This window comes from Ovis aries, chromosome 4 (genome assembly GCF_016772045.2).
Source record: "Ovis aries strain OAR_USU_Benz2616 breed Rambouillet chromosome 4, ARS-UI_Ramb_v3.0, whole genome shotgun sequence".
Lineage (NCBI taxonomy): Eukaryota > Metazoa > Chordata > Mammalia > Artiodactyla > Bovidae > Ovis > Ovis aries.
This window is the reverse complement of record NC_056057.1, coordinates 32,294,471-32,310,995: the sequence shown is the minus strand read 5'-3', so window position 1 is coordinate 32,310,995 and position 16,525 is coordinate 32,294,471. Positions and strand designations below refer to the sequence as shown.

The window sequence follows — 16,525 nt, the reverse complement described above, 5'->3', positions numbered from 1 at the left end:
AGTGACTGAGCATGCACACAAGCACATGGAAGGCTCCATCTTGCTTTGGACATTGTTTGGGGACTTGGTGAAATAAGCACTATGTTGTGAGGAACTGAAGCTGCTTTCTAGAATCTGAGGACAACCTCTTGGGTCTGAAGGTGACCTCTAGATAACAGCCAGTAAGAAATAGGGATCCTCAGTCATATAGACATAAGGAAATGAATTCTGCAAGTGACTTGAGCAAGCTTGAAATCAGATCCTTCCCCAGTTAAACTTCCAGATGAGAACACACCCCAGCTGACACCTTGATTGCAATTGTATGGGGCCCTGAGCAGAAGGCCCTGTTGAGTTGTGCCTGGACTCCTGATGCATGGAAACTGTTCGATAATAAATTCATATTGTTTTAAGCCTCTATGTGGTAATTTGTTATAGAGCACAGGAGACAAATCCAACCCCATTTTACAGATGAGGAAACAGAGGCAGAGAGGAGCTAAATAACTTGCCTGAGGTCATGCAGTAGCAAAGCTGGTATGTGAGCCCTGGCTTTAAAGTCCATGCTCTATAACAAGCAGTCACTCTGCTTGTCTGCCTCTATATAGACTACCTCATTGTTTTAAACATCTGAAAGGTCTCCCGTTACATGGATAAACTCACATTTATTTCTCCATATTCCTACTAATAGTCAGTTGGATTGTTTCCTATTTGTTTGTTTGTTTGTGTATTTGAATGAAAGATATGCTGTAATAGATATCTCTATTTCTTTGATCACTTTTACAAATATATCTTTTAAATAACTCTTATCAATAGAGTTGCTGGACTAAAGAATATTTGTATTTAAAAGTTTGATATGACCAGTTTTTCTCCAAGGAGATCATACCAATAGAATGGAAGTTTCTGTCAAAATTGCCCCAAAATGGAATGGGAATGTTTTGGGGCAAAGATGGCAAATGGAACACACATTTCTAGTTCTTTCTTCCTTCCCAAACCACTAAAGGTAAAATAAAGTGCTTTTTATGTTTTTTAAGGTATAGACCAACAAACATGAGGGAACTAGAGAAGGAGTCCAAACGAAAATATCCTAAAGGTGGAAAGCATGTGGAAAAGTGGTAACCAACTTAGCAGACCTGGGAAGGGTGAATCCTAGGCTGGTAGTGGGGAAAGTTGACCTAAATTTCAGAATTCCCCAAAGACTTTGGAATTGGCATCAGTTATTTATGGACCTAGAGTGAAGGGGGAAGCATACAATTAGCTGACTGATGCTATGAGGTAGTTAAGAGTCCTGGACGCTTCTAACAATTCAATGATGCTAGATCCCATCTCCACTCCAACCTCAACAGGAGCCTGGAGTCTGTTTTTTTCCTCTGCAGATGGTAAAACAGTCTTTGGACTGAGGACTCAAGCATAGTTGAGGGCAATGGCAGAGATAGTGCCCCCAAACACCCCTCAGATCTTAGAATTTTGTCACCTAGGACTCTAACTTTCAAACAGAAATATAGAAAAGTATGCTCTGGCATATCTGGTCAACTCAAGAAGAAATACTTGATGTTTCTGATGTTTAATAAAAACCCAGATAGAGTAAAGTGAAACCCAAATTGGACAAAACTCATTCAAAGGCCAGAGCTTCCAGTCAGTTTTTAAATTCCTATTTGATATAAACAGACAGTCAAGGAATACCAGACTTCAGAGAACAGCCTCACATGAGAGATAGAGACCAAAAAGTCAAACAAACAACTGGAAACAGCTAATTCACAGAAGAAAAAAAGAGGTTATGCAAGAAAAAACTTCAAGGTTAAAAAATTAACCAGAAAATAAAAATAGGATGCTAGAAAGAGTAAATTATAGAACACAAAAAGCTCTTAGAAATTAATAAAATAACATAAAAATGAATATTTCAGTAGAAGGCTTGGAGGAAAATGTTGAGAAAACATCTCAGAAATTAGAATACAAAGAAATGAGATAGAAAACAAGGGAGGAAAGTAAAGATAAAATAATTAGAGGATCAATCCAGGAAGTGCAGTTTCTGAATGACTGGCCAAAAGAGGGAACAGAACAAACCAAGGAGAGGAAACAAAATATATTTCCCAGAACTGAAAGGCATGAGTTTCCTGACTGAAATTCTCTATTGAGTGCCCAGCGCAGTGCAAGAAAACAGACCCACACCCAAGGCAGAGCATTGTGAAACCTCTCAGTGTCCATCACTCAAGAAAAGGAGACAATCTTAAAAGCTTCAAGGGAGATAAAACAAGTCATATACAAAGAACAGCTATCAGAATGACTCTAGACTTCTCTACAGCAACGCTGGTATACAATTTAGAATCAGGTGTGAGGTATAATCAAGATATATTTAGTCTTGAAAACATTCAAAAATTTTACCTCCCACACAACCTTTCTAAAGAAGCTACTGTGGAATGAGCACCTCTGAAAGAATGGAGAAAATCAAATAAGAGAGAGACAGGACATACAGGAAATAGGAGAAAGATGAAGGGACTCTCCAGATGATGGTAAAGGAAGTTCTCAGATGCCAAGTGTGCAACTCTGCATGTGAGTGTCTTGAGAGGAAATTTAGACATGTGACAGAAAATTGAGGGCTTGAATTACAGATAAATACATAAGAAATTAAGCGAAGACAAAAGGTGAGTCTTTTTATTCATTCCAGAGGAATGAATGAAATACAAAGATGTGTAAGAAAGGAAAAATAATCATAGCTTAAATCCTGCATCAACTCTGAATAGTGTTTAGTTATAGTAAAGTGTGTTAGTCATTCAGTTGTGCCCGACTCGTTGTGACCTCATGGACTGCAGCCCACCAGGCTCTTCTGTCCATGGGATTGTCCAGCCAAGGATACTGGAGTAGTTTGCCATTTCCTTCTCCAGGAGATCTTCCTGACATAGAGATTGAACCTTGGTCTCCTGCATTGCAGGCAGATTCTTTATGACTGAGATACCAGGGAATAACTAGTTATAGTAATATAAGCACTACATGCTGATCTAACCACAATCACCACATAAAGTATATTGGAGACTTCCCTGGTGGTCCAGGGGTTAAGAATCCGCCTGCCAGTGCAGAGGACACAGTTTGGATTCCTGGTCCAGGAAGATTCCACATGCCATGGGGCAACTAAGCCCCTGTACCCCAACTACTGGGCCCATGCTCTAGAGCCTGCATGCTTCAACAAGAGAGGCCACCGCAGTGAGAAGCCTGCACATATCAACTTGAGAGTGCTGCTGCTGCTGCTGCTGCTGCTGCTGAGTCGCCTCAGTCGTGTCCGACTCTGTGTGACCCCACAGACGGCAGCCTACTAGGCTCTCCTGTCCCTGGGATTCTCCAGGCAAGAACACTGGAGTGGGTTGCCATTTCCTTCTCCAATGCATGAAAGTGAAAAGCGAAAGTGAAGTCGCTCAGTCGTGCCTGACTCTTAGCGACCCCATGGACTGCAGCCTACCAAGGCTCCTCCATCCATGGGATTTTCCAGGCAAGAGTGCTGGAGTCGGGTGCCATTGCCTTCTCCGCAACTTGAGAGTAGCCCTCCAAATTTTCTAAAAGAATTACCTTAAAAAAACTGAAAGTGGATATCTCTAGTGAGGAGTTTCTGTTTTTCCTTAGCAAATCTTGTTGAACTCCTTAAATTGTGTGCATGTATAACTTTGATTAAAAAAAATTTTTTTTTATGTGTTGCCTCTGGTATGTTCTTTTATCTCTGATTTAGAGTACTTCTTAGGAGGATAATGTAAAGATGATCCAAGCATCTTGAGGTTGATTGGATGAAATTTCTTTAGATTTGCTTCCAGACCTGGAGTTTAATGAACTAATGATTTTCTAATGGGACCATCTGTTTTCCAGAGTAGTTGATTTCCCATTGAACTGCAGAAAAGTTCCTCCTTAAACTGAAATTTAGCTTTGTATAATCTCTACTGTCAGATCTAGTTTTACTACTTGGGGCACAAAGAACAAATCCCATCCCTTTTCTTTACCAGCCCCCTTGAAACATGATTAAACTATCATCATTGACAAACTGTCCCTATTTCCCACACCTACTTGCATGCTTTTTGGTCTTCTCACATCCTGTTCAACTTCCTGTGATTACATTCTACCTCTAAAGACAGTGTGTGTGTGTGTGTGTGTGTGTATGTGTTTTCAGAACAGAATATTCCCATTGTGGCCTGTTTATTATAAAATGTTTAAACACTGTACTGACCACAAAACACCTCCTCCTTGGATGTAAAGATTAGTGGTTAACAGTAGACCTCATCTATAAAATGGGGACAATGTCAGCATCTTCCTCATGTGAAAATTAAACAACATAAAATGTATGGCCAGCACTTGGAACAAAGGCTGAAATTCAACAACATAAAATGTATGGCCAGCACTTAGAACAAAGGCTGACGCAAAGTAAGTGTTCAATGAATGTTAGCTATTAACTTTCCCCCTAGAATTGTTCTGTTAATGTAGCCCAAGACACCCATTAACAGAGTAATCAGTCAAACAACAAGTATTTACTGAGTTCCTATTCTGTGCTAGATGCTGGGAATGAGGAGAATGAGACCATCCTCTTATCTGGAGGAGTCAGTAGTCCCTCACCGTGTTGATTTATTATATTAACTAAGAACTAAAATCCTTTATGTTTGTTTTATCTTTTCATTCTGAAAAAAGTGTACTTAAATTTTTTTAAAATCAAAGTTATATATGCCCATATAAAAAGTTAAATAGAATTGACAAATTTATAACAAAACAGTGGTTCCCTGCATCAGTCCTCACACTCCTCCAGGGCCTCTTTCCAGAGGCAACCAGTTGTCATTTTTTTAGCCATTTCTTCTGGAATACACATCTTGGTGCTTCCAAATAATATGCCTGAATTACACTGTCTTAAAATGTGACTTGTAGACATTTTCTGTCGCCTATTGTGGTAAGAGTTGGATAAGCATCCAGCTCTCTTATACCCCATTCCTCTCTGTACCTGTGCCCCGTGCTCCTAAGATAATACACCTAGCTTAAATCAACTTATGTACTTACATCACTTGTTAAGGAAATACAATTCACAGTTGAGCATTGTGGACTCTGGTTGTTTCTTTTCTCCTTATTTTTCCTGAAATTAAGAGCTGCCTTTCTTCCCATTTGTGTAATTTTCTTTGTACAACCTTCTAATAGACACACCTTCTGATAGACACAGGTCAACCACCATTAGGCAACTTACCAATGTCTGTCTTCCTCTTGAATAGAGCCTTTCCACTCCTCCAACCTTGTCCTGGGGTAAGAGCTCTCTATACTGTTGCAGAGCTGTCACCCTGGGACTTCCCCTCACCATCAATCTTGGAATTCCCTGTTTTTCTCCTGAGTTGGACTTCTTATCTCTTCCTCTTTCTTGGTTTACTCTTTTGTTTTGATGGAGAACATCCTCTTGGAGTCAAGGCAAAAAAAGGGTCTTTTCTTTGTTCCAGTGTTGTGAAATTTCACAATAATGTTCCTGGCCATAAGCCTATTTTTATTCATTATACTGGGCCCTCAGTGGTCCTTTCAGGAAATCTGGAACCTCTTATCTTCTGAGAAATTTCTTAAATTATTTTATGGATGATTTCCTCCCCTTGGTTTTCTGTTCCCTCTTTCTGAAACAGTTGTTAATCAGATTTTCTTCTTTTGAGTTTTTCATTATTACCATTAATGTTTATTAATTTCTAATGCTTCTGTTTTTTGGCAAATTAACTGTTCCTTTTTAAGATTCCAATTCTTGTTTTAAGGGTGTAACATTGTCACATATTTAATAATAAAGTTTATTTTAATTTCTGTATATTTTTTTTCTTTCAAATTGCTTTTATCTAATTGTTTTGTTCTTTGCTTTTCTTATTCTAGGCCTTCCTTAGATATATGGTAACCCTTGGATGTCCACTCAAGATTGGTGAACCAAAAAGCTAATTGGAAGCTCTGAGTTTAAAGTCAACAGGGCTTGTTGACTTTGAGATTCCTACTATGTGATCTGGAAGCACTATTTTAGGAAACCTCTGATTAACTTTTGTCTGGACATTTTGGGGACTGGTCATACTCTCCAGAAAAACTTTTCTTACCTCCTCCAAGATTACAAGTATGCTGCCCGTGTCCTGGTACCCCATTGATGAAATAGGGCTGGGGAAGGAGAGCTGGGAGTTAGACAGCATTTTAGGATCACCAAATGCCCTAGTTTCTGGTACTGTTCCCAAACCTACAACCAGGCCAGCTGACCTCCAAGCCAGAGTTTCTTCAAAGAATAAACATTCTATCTTCCAGGGCTGTGGAAGAGCAGGGTGTAGTCCCAGTGGTGAAAGTGAAGTTGCTCAGTCGTGTCCAACTCTTTGCGACCCCATGGACTGTAGCCCTCCAGGCTCCTCCATCCATGGGATTCTCCAGGCAAGAATACTGGAGTGGGTTGCCATTTCCTTCTCCAGGGGATCTTCCCGACCCAGAGATCAAACCCACATCTCCTGCATTGCAGGTGGATTCTTTACCACTGAGCCACCAGGGAGGGTTTAGAAGGCTCTAATTGCTTCTCAAATGGCCTCCACTCATCTCTTCTTAGGTCTGTTTGCTTTGCCATAACCCCCAATTTATGAAGTCTCTGGGATTGCTAGTTCTCAAGCCTTTTGAGGATTCTGCACTGTAAATTCCATTGGTTTTCAGGTTTTTTGTTTGTTTGTTTCAAATTATTATAGATTTAGAACTCAACATTTTATGATGTGCTCTATTACTTCAGTACTAACTACATAAGAGCTACATTTTTTGTCAAGATGATACTCTTTATTCCCCCCTCCTTCCCTTTTGCCCTTCTTTCTCATCTGCCTCTCTTTCTCTATTTTATTTTCCCTTTCTGGATATTAACCCTTTGGGATCGATCCTCTGTTTTTTTAAAGAATACTTTTTTTTTTCTCTCTAATCAATTTCTTTCTCTTTTTCCCTATTCTTTCTGGAAGATTTATTCATCTTTATTATTTAACCCTTCCATGGAGCTTTTCATCTCTGCTATCATATTTAGAATTCCTAAGAGCTCTCTTTTTAAAAAATAGTATCTTGTTAAGTGAATATATCTTTTATCTCGCTAAAGAAGTTGATATTAGCTTAAAACCTTCTTTTTTCCTACTCCTTGTAATTTTATTTCCCCTGAATTTCTTCTTCCTGTTAGTTTGTTTTAATCTGCTTCTTTCAAAGGTGTGGCTTTTCTCAAATGTCTTGGTCGCTTATATTTAGGGGAGGCACTGCAACACTGACTGGAAGTTTTGTGTAGGTAGGGCTTATCAGCTGGCAGGCTTTTCTGAAGAGAGATCTGGCAGGGCTCTCAGTTTTTCCATTGGAGGACCTTTAAACGTCAGTGTATGGAGGAGTGGAGACAGATTTCTCTTGGGATATTCAGTTTCCCCAGGGAGGAGTTGTCCAATCTGTTGCCTGGAGGATGTAAACTTGCCTTGCAAGTATTCTGATAGCTGAACCATTGAAAAGGGTTGGTCCAAGAGGCGCTGTCGGGGAGTGTGCGCGTGTGTACCTGCGCGAGTGCCTCACCATCCATTGTAACCTTCTCACTTAATCTCCCTGCTTCTGTTGGCATTTCATTCTGCCCACACCTGTGGCTCAAGTCCCATGGGCGGCAGATTCCTTTGACTGCTTAGGGGTTTTTTCCTTAATCTTTTTTTTTTTTTTTTTTGTAATGCTATTTTAATGGGTTTTGGAAGAATAAACAGAAGAATTGGAATATACGTTCCACTTTTATATTTATTCTCACCTGCCCTGACTGAGTCATGTCTTCCCCCTAAAGTTGTTTCTGTAATTGTTTACGAGGAACCCTACTCCCTTGAATCTTGTTTAATCCAGAAGGGCACCCTGGGGTTTTAATTCTGCCATTTACTATAAGAGCGGGGAGTACTTGGCTGTTGGGCTAGGCTCCCTTCTGCAGGGTAGCTATGGGCAAGAGAAAGCAGACTGCTATGAGGAACAAGCGTGCATGCTACATGTGCGCTTAGGCACTAACGGTGTGGTAGCACCCGATCTGATGTGTGTGTTGAATGCACACAGCACATGCTCACCTTTCGTGTGGGGCTCCTGGCACTGTTTGTGCACCTCTCAGAAGCTGTGGTAGGGCCCTTGTTGTGTGCTTCACTTTGCAGTTCCTCCCAGAGATTGCCAGTTGCTCCCTCATCCTGGAGCGGGGTTTATTAAGAAAGCTTGGGTGGTACAACTTTTCCTTTTTAAATTCTTGCATGCAGCTGATGCTCTAACAACAGGTCACAACCTATTAATAATTAATATAGAGCAGACAATAGTAAATCTGACATTTCAAACTGGGCAAAGCCATTGCTTTTGGAATGGAAATAGAATTCTATTTAAAAAGCTTAAAAACAGACAATCAGAAAACTAAAAGAACAGATGGCTTCCAGGCTCTATTTGGACATTTTGGAACTTAATGACTAACTACATTGAAAAGTCTTTCCTACCTAGTCACCAAGCAAGAGATACCCATAAAATAGTTCTGTATTAGCCTACCTTTGAGTTACACCATAATTTTGCAAGTAATGAAACTACTTTAAAAGACTGCCCTATAAATCACATTAAAGCATAAAGAAGGTTTTCACTAATTCAGACTGGCCATCATCTTGTTAGTTCGAAATGATCCATATTATCAAGGAGACACTAAGGTTTTCTTTTGAATAACACATGGACGCTTTAATGGAGCATGAGGAATTTGTTTCCTGTTACCGTCAAGGCCCCATGTTTGACGTCAGGGCCAAGCTGGGGTATTTCAAGGTGGGGGAGGACTAGAATTCTGGTTAAAGTAGGCACTGAGTCCGCCATGTTCCGAATCTCATTTGTGTGTCCACTACTCTCCATCGACAGGACCGGAGGAAATGAAACACTACTTGTCATGACCTTAGGTGTATTTAGAAACGTCTTCTGAGAGAATGGCTTTCAACTGGGAGTAGGATGCTTGTGACCCAGAAGTTGTGTAGGTGGAATGTGGAATTTTTGTAACAGTTCCTAAGAAGCCAGCATATTTTCACCCTATGATTATATGCAAGCATGCTAGGCATTATTATTAACTTTGTAAATGTTCAATGGATTTTTTTTTAATTTGTGTCAATGACATTTATAGAATTCATTTTCAGTGTTTTGATTTATCTGTGTTGTGGTTTAGCCTTAAGGTAGTATTGCATTGCAAAATTTAACTACTATGACATAATCATTTGCTAATATGTTTTCTAGACATAAGAATAAAATTTACTCCCAGTAATAGTATAGCAATGATTAATGTCCTTTAAACATTTACCTTTTAAATAAAGGTAAGAGTAACATCAGAATGCATGTTAATATGTAATTTCTTCTCAAAAGAAGTGAATCTTTAACCACAGTGAGACACAGTTACTTTGTGGAAGTATTGGTGAGATGTAAGATACAAAAATATTGAGTTCCACTTCTAAATGACTGAGCAAAATAGGATCCAGGGCTGACTCACAACTGCCTGAAGTTCAGCTTTCAGAGCTTCTCTAGCTGCGGATGTCTTTGGTGGCACTGGGGAGGAGCAAGTAAAGCAGCAAGGATCCTATAGTCTGGGAAATGCTGTACTTATTTATTTTTCTTTTTGTAACCATTTATCATGGAAAATTTCAGGCGTACACAAAAACAGAGAGACTCCTGTAACAAACCACCACTGAAAAAATTTATTTTTAACCTAATGTCTTCGACCTCATTTGGGAAAAAACAGTGTTTAAATATAGGAAGTTCATCCAAGCCTGGAGGAAACTAAAAACCATGACAAGGACAGACATATTTCCTTAGCTACACAGGTCTACTCCTTCTCCAATGAATACCAGCATAATTTAAATGTCATTTTTAACAATGAACACACTTTCTGAATTTTTGACAGTAACATATTTCTTAGGACTCACATGGATTTGATAGGGTTCAGGGCAGGCTCATGGGACCAGATCTGGGTATCTGTCCAAGGTCAGGTATAAGTGGAATCAATAGTGATAGAAGCAGCAGGAGAGACAAGTGCTGAAGAGGCACTATCACAAGACCACAGTGGCCTGAAGAAAGCTATCAGTTGAGGGACATGCTTGATTCATGGGCATTAAAAATGCAGGTGACCTCTGGTACCCAAAAGCAGGTTGCGCCTCCAAATCCCCATTCACCTTTTGTTCCAGCCACAGCAGGTGAGTATTCCAGGGAGAAGAGGCAGAACATTCCTTTTTCAGAGGAATGCCACTGTTCAATTTACCACTAGGAAAGCCCTAAAACCCCCTAGGGCCTTCCAAAATAGATGGGATTAGTCAGTAGTGACATTTACAGGTTTTTTTTTCCCCCTCATTCCCCCTTTTCTCAAGAATGACAAAAGTTTTTCTTCTGTCTACTTAGTAAACTTATCTCCCTAGAGGATTTTCACCTTGTGAAAGAAAATCATGGTTAAATTCTATACTAGATTTACTGGATCTTATTGCAAAATGAAAATATCTAGATTGCCTCAGCTAGTTTAGGGAGGTGTTTCAACTATGCTGATAATGGAAAGGGCTGAATGGAAGCTATAAATTGGGGGAAATTAATGAATTAGTAGTGAAAATCTGAAATTTCTCAGCCCTCCATTTGGATAATGACTGCTTTCCATAGAGTAGAAACCAAGGAAACATTTATACAAATACTGCAAAATCCCTTTCTAACCACAGTGGTAGATGTCCAGGACTCACAGTCTGCTTTGTAGACTGATGAAATGTAACCATACATGTCAGGGAACAGGGATGTACTAATAGAAAAAGGAGCCTAATGAGAGGTACCAGTTACCAAGGGTCAGGCCTGGCTGCCCGTTCATTCACTCATTAGCTCATTCATTCATTCACTCACTCATCTTCCGTCTCTTCCACTACAAGGCCTCTGGTCTCATGAATGCTCCTAGTATATTTGCCTCCTATTCTTCCTTCATCTCTCAGCCAAACTTTACTTCCTCTGGAATACTGCCTAAGCCCCTTTACCTCCACCTCCACCTAACAGGTGGGTCAGGTTCTTACTGAACTGCTCTCTGTGGTGTATAACAGATACTCAGTAAATACTTATGAAGTGAATGAATAAGCTAATCCTTCAACCAAGTATTCTTTTGTCTCCTCACTAGGCATGACTTTACTAAACAACAGCTATGGAAGAACCCTGGCCAGGTGGGCAAGTCCTTTCACACCTGAGGACTCACACAAGTCAGGACCCACCTTCAAAACTGGAGGGAGCTGAGCATGAAATGGTTTTCAGCTTGAGTCTATGGCTGGGAGTTTATGGAACTAACCAGAATGGGCAGAGAGATAAGAAACAGTCAGAACTAAATTTATACTTGTGCCAAGTTCATGTGACTCTTAGAATTTGAAATATCATTTTTCTGGTAAGGAAACTGTGGCCTGGAAGACTTAGTTAATCAGTAAGTTACTTACTTACTTGGTGAACTTGGTTCTCTGAGATTTCTTTTAATTTACTAAAAGTTGTTGTGGATTGAAGTATAGGAACCTGCAGTATGTTTTGGTGCCTTGGGTTTGAAGGGAACATGTTATTTCTGGAGAAGTGGAAGGACTCAGAGTAATAGACCCAGAGGAAACATCTGGAAGAGAAAGGGAAGCTCTCAGAGTCTCAGGGTTCTTCTACCCTGGGAGGGTGGTGACCAAGGGGGTACCAGCAACCCTACCAGGAGAGCATTCTGAGAGAGGGTTGTTTCTTCAGCAGTTGATTTTAGCCACTGCAGAGTTTTACCAGAAAGTAGACTTCTTTCATGGCAGTGTAGAAACTTTGGGGTGGTTCCAGTTCCTAAACATTCCTTCTGTTTAATTTAGCTGTTCTATTTAATATGCCATCAATTGCATATTTTCTGAATAACTGTACCTCATCTGCAGAATTTTTGTGGTTACAAAGCCCTTTCACATACACTAGATTCCTTGGTCCCATTACACTCCTGTGAAGAAACTAAGACTGGAGACCCTGAAGTTTGACCAAGAGGCACATGGCAGGTTAGTGGAAGAACAGTTGCTTGACCCAGGTTCCCGACTCGGGTCCTATACTGTGTACCACATGTGGCTCACACAAAAGGAAGTGTTCCTCTGGCGATCTGGAGACGTGTAACGAAGAGTGACAGGGGCTTTGAAAGCACTCAGATTTTACTTAGTCTATATGCTGTTTTCCTCAGAGGCATGTTTACCTACTTTTCTTCTTGCCACTTGCCACAGCAGAGGGTGGCAGAGGTAAGCGACAACTTATAAGTACGATGATTGATAGTAGTTGATGGCACAGTATTTACAATCTGGTAGACACCAAAACTTTCACATGCATCCATCCATTCATTTCATCTCACAATAAATCCGTGAGACAGGTGCTAGAATTATCCCAAATTTACAAACGTGGTAACAGGCACAGAGTGGTAAAGAAAATTAAGGTCTCAGAGTGAGTTTAGTGTCTGACATTTGTCTTCTTCATCACCAATTTTTTTGTTTTAACCTACTGACCTTTTACCTATGAGATTATTAAACCATTTGAGTACAAAGGAAAGGCCTCAGTATTGCATTGTAGAAAATACTCTGAAAGCTCTGGGTTTCAAAAAAGTTGCTTTTCTTTCTAAAGTAATTATCTAGAAAATTATAGTCCCTGAAAACATGATGCATAAGCACAGCACAACACTCAAAACTACTAAGAAATGTGCAAAACAGTTGGTCTCCTTTCATCCAGCATCTGCTCTCTTTCCCTCTCTGGAGGCATCTGCTGTTAACAGTTTCTGATGTTGAAAATGATGTTTGGCGATTCATTTTCTCATCAGTGGTTGAAGTAGAGGGAAAAGATGCAGCAGGGGCCCCGCCTCAGGCCTCAGCTGTGTCCTCTGTCAGGACTGAGGGACCGCGGGGCTGTTTGCACACTGGCAGGCTGCCGGCCAGAAGTCAGAGGGCGGGCGAAGTGAGGAGCGCTGGGAAAGATGAGTGCCTCTGGGGAGAAGGAGCTTGGCCCCACATCAAAGCTCTTAGGCTTAACTGGGGGTGAGAGGGATTCTGGGGAAGCAGTGGTGATTTCCTCAGCTCCCATGGCAGATCCTCTTGCAGAGTCTTTTGTGAGTCCTTAGGTTTGGAGGGAACCCAGTGGGTTGAGGTAAAGCTTGCAAGAGCTGCTTCCTTGAATACTCTGGGAAACACTGAGCACCACATGGGCACTTCTCCATCACAACAAGTCTCAATAAGGAGGAAAACGTTCTTCCTCAACTCAGCGTAGATCGCCAGAGGATGCTGGCACCTCTGAGTTCCCTGGAAGTGGCGACGCAGGGGCACTGAGGCAGTAAGGCCTTGAGGCTGCACAGAGGGTATTAGAGGTAGGCTTTTCAGGTCAGCCTGTCTTAGGGGCTCCAGAACTAGAGAGGGACGAAATGGCAGGCTCAACTCTACCAAATGGTAGCTGCCTATGATGAGTACTTATGGGATAAAAATGTTTGCTGATTCTTCTGATTCTTTGTTATTTTCCTTTCCTGAATTGACCCTTTTTCTTCCCTTTTCCTGTTCAGTTCCTGCTTATCGTTTAAGATGCGGTCAGGCAACCCCTTCTCTATTACCCCTACCCCAGCCCCAACCCCTGGCCCTGTATATCTGACTTGTATTAAAATGATCTGCTAATGGGTCAGTCTGAGACCATGAACTTCTATTTAGGGTTGGTTTGGGTGAAGCTCCAGTACTTTGGCCACCTCATGCGAAGAGTTGACTCATTGGAAAAGACTCTGATGCTGGGAGGGACTGGGGGCAGGAGGAGAAGGGGACGACAAAGGATGAGATGGCTGGATGTCATCACGGACTCGATGGACGTGAATCTGAGTGAACTCCGGGAGATGGTGATGGACAGGGAGGCCTGGCGTGCTGCGATTCATGGGGTCGCAGAGTCGGACACGACTGAGCGACTGAACTGAACTGAACTGAACTGGGTCAGTTTTGTAGTCTGAGTGCCTGGATTCCGAAAAATATGTTGAGGAAGTGTAGAGTTCGTGTACGATGCTCTGAGCTATGCCTGGGGTGCCATTCCTCCCAGAATATCCCTCTCTGAAGGTTTGGGCCAGCGAATGAGCTAATTTTTGCTAGCTTGACAGACAAAAGAATTTGCCTTTAGGTTGAGAATGGGGCTAAGATGTTTGCTAAACTGTTAAGTGATTTTGGTTTACGAATGAGCATATTTGGAATGGACCACACTGGAAAATAGGATACATTAACACATCACATAACCATTTAATTATCTTAGACAGTCATCAAAGTACTGACTGTGTTGCTCAAGTTTGGGTCACTGGAAAAAAAAAAAAAACCCAATTGAGAAATCCCATCCTGTTTCTGTGAGGGAAATACTCTGTGAGTGTCTGTTGAGGTGGTCTGAAGAAAGACTCCACATTTTTATTTGTTCCTACCTCATGGTTTGTCTTTTTTTTTTTTTTTTTTCTTTTTTCCTATGTCTTTCTGTATTCCAGATGTGGTTCTTTAAATGATTTGCCTTGGAGGCAAGATTGGGACATAGGATACGGGTCAGTGTGGAGGTTGATAAATAAATGCCTAATTGTTCCTAAGTGACGAGGGGAACTAGATAGTAACTAGTACATTTCTGGCTTGTAGCCCTTTCTGTCTCTTTAGAAGATTGTCAGGGACATAGGAAAAGAAAAAAGTCTGAATTCTCTGAGTAGGTTCTGCTTTGTATAGTTTCAAGTAAATGAACTAAATCTCTGCTTTAAGACTGCAAGTCTAGGAGGGAAGGCAAAAAAGAGAAAAGACTGCAAATCTACATGTGATGGATGGTGTAAGCTGAAGGTTTACACTCTGTAAAAGTGGTAATTTCCCCATTCGGAAGGCAAGGAGACAGGAATGGGAGGGGTGGGTGGGGGAATCAATGTGTAGGTCAAAAATTTGAATTTTAAGTGCAATCTTCTTAGTCATCACTTTCATTTCTGTCTTCTAGGGAAATCTGACACAGCTAGAAAGCAATGGAAAACACTAAGAGTTGCATCAGATGTTGAAGAGAAATTGATCATGTCATGGAGATAAAAATGATCTCTCTAAGATGGATTTTTAAAAAGCTGGTCATTTAAAGGTAGTAGTCTTTTGGGAGAGAAGCTCACAAGGGTTCCAGAGATCAGTTAGTCCCTTGTTACAGTCTTAGCCCCATTTTAGAATAAGGAATGAAAGTGTTCTTATGCTCTTTCTCTTCCTCTCAGCATATATTTGCTAGGTGGGCTGCAAATTTTCAGCCCATTTCAGCATGTTTCCCTGTAGAGAAAGTTCTAGATTCACCCTGTGAAGCAACATCTACAAGAAGATTTTTGCCCCCATTCTGTTGGACAAGCGGTTTTCTTTGATTCTTTCTTAACTCTACATCTAAAATTAGCCTTCAGTGTTCCTGGCACTGTGTATGACCCAGGGTAGGGTTAGGGAGGAAGTAAAAGATGTGGAGTGAGAGGGCATTGGAGAAAAACAGCACAGCAGTGATAAGAGTACCATCTGTGTAACAATTGTCAGTTTAAAGGTCATGTCCCATTAGTTCTTGCCACAAACATGCTGCGTAGCTTTACTCTCTCCATTTTACAGAAGAGGATAGTGAAGCTTGGAGAAGTTAAAGGATTTGCCTAGGATCACATTCCTGTAGATGATGGAGTCTGAGCCTAGAAACAATATTCTGGCTCTAAAATTGTGTCAGGCTTCATTGAAAATTGGCAGTTTTAGTCCAGTATCTGTACATATGCAGGTGGATAAGGCATCTTGAGTGCTTAAAGTGGCATGAGGCTCCTTGGGGGTGGTATCTTGGAGGAGGATGCAGCGCACGTGGATTAGTGAAGGTGTCAAGGAGATCCTCCTTGGGGAGGAAGGTTGAAACAGCATGAGAGGAGGACAAAGACAGGAACTAACTGGAACCAACTAGCGTGGGTTGGGGGAAGGAGACCGACCTTCCTAGGCAGAAGAACCTTGGCTGGAAGGAATGAGAGATAAGTCTAGGGACACTGGGGATGTGGATATGAGGGGTAGGGAAAAAGCAATACTGGAATTTTCTTTCCGTGGCCTTAGGGAGCCCATGGCAGAAGGACTGTGAGCTCTCCTAAGAACGTGTTCTGCACTGGTGGCTAGAAAAGGGGGTTGCCAAATGAGTTATATATAGAAGTTTGTGCAAGGGAAGTTCTTATGCAAAATGACTAAACACGCTCCATTGCCCTGCCTGGTTACTTATAAATGTGGCATACGTGCAGAGTTGATGGGAGTCCAGATGTTGTTTCAGAGACTGCTCAGAGAAAAACTGAGAATGAACTTGCAGAAGCTGATGACAATCTGTCCCTCCATCATAGTGGAGACAGCTGTAGCCACATTCCCATTAAGCATTTCCTCTATCAAGCACTATCTCGCCTTGAAACTTGGGGAAGACCGGTGACAGAGCCATCCTCAAAGGAGGGGCTAAGAGCTTGGGGACAGGGAGAGAAGAGATTGAAGCAGACCTGGATGATCTCTGCAGTTATTTAACTTTCTAGCCACACATCACTTCATAAACTTCTGAATTATAGGCCCGATATCACCATGCA

The 16,525-nt window shown here is 41.2% G+C and overlaps 1 long non-coding RNA gene across 2 annotated transcripts in view; it reads left to right on the top strand.

Annotated features, from left to right (window-relative positions):
- The window catches only part of LOC105610700 (uncharacterized), a 174,382-nt gene that overhangs the window by 68,872 nt on the left and 88,985 nt on the right, over positions 1-16,525 (top strand). Inside the window, exons 3-4 of one of the 2 annotated variants that reach the window (XR_006059608.2) lie at positions 5,827-6,055; positions 14,920-15,051. The exons of the other annotated variant lie outside the window; for it this stretch is intronic. This is a non-coding gene — a long non-coding RNA (uncharacterized LOC105610700). The remainder of the gene's footprint in view (positions 1-5,826; positions 6,056-14,919; positions 15,052-16,525) is intronic. 2 annotated transcript variants of the gene reach the window in all.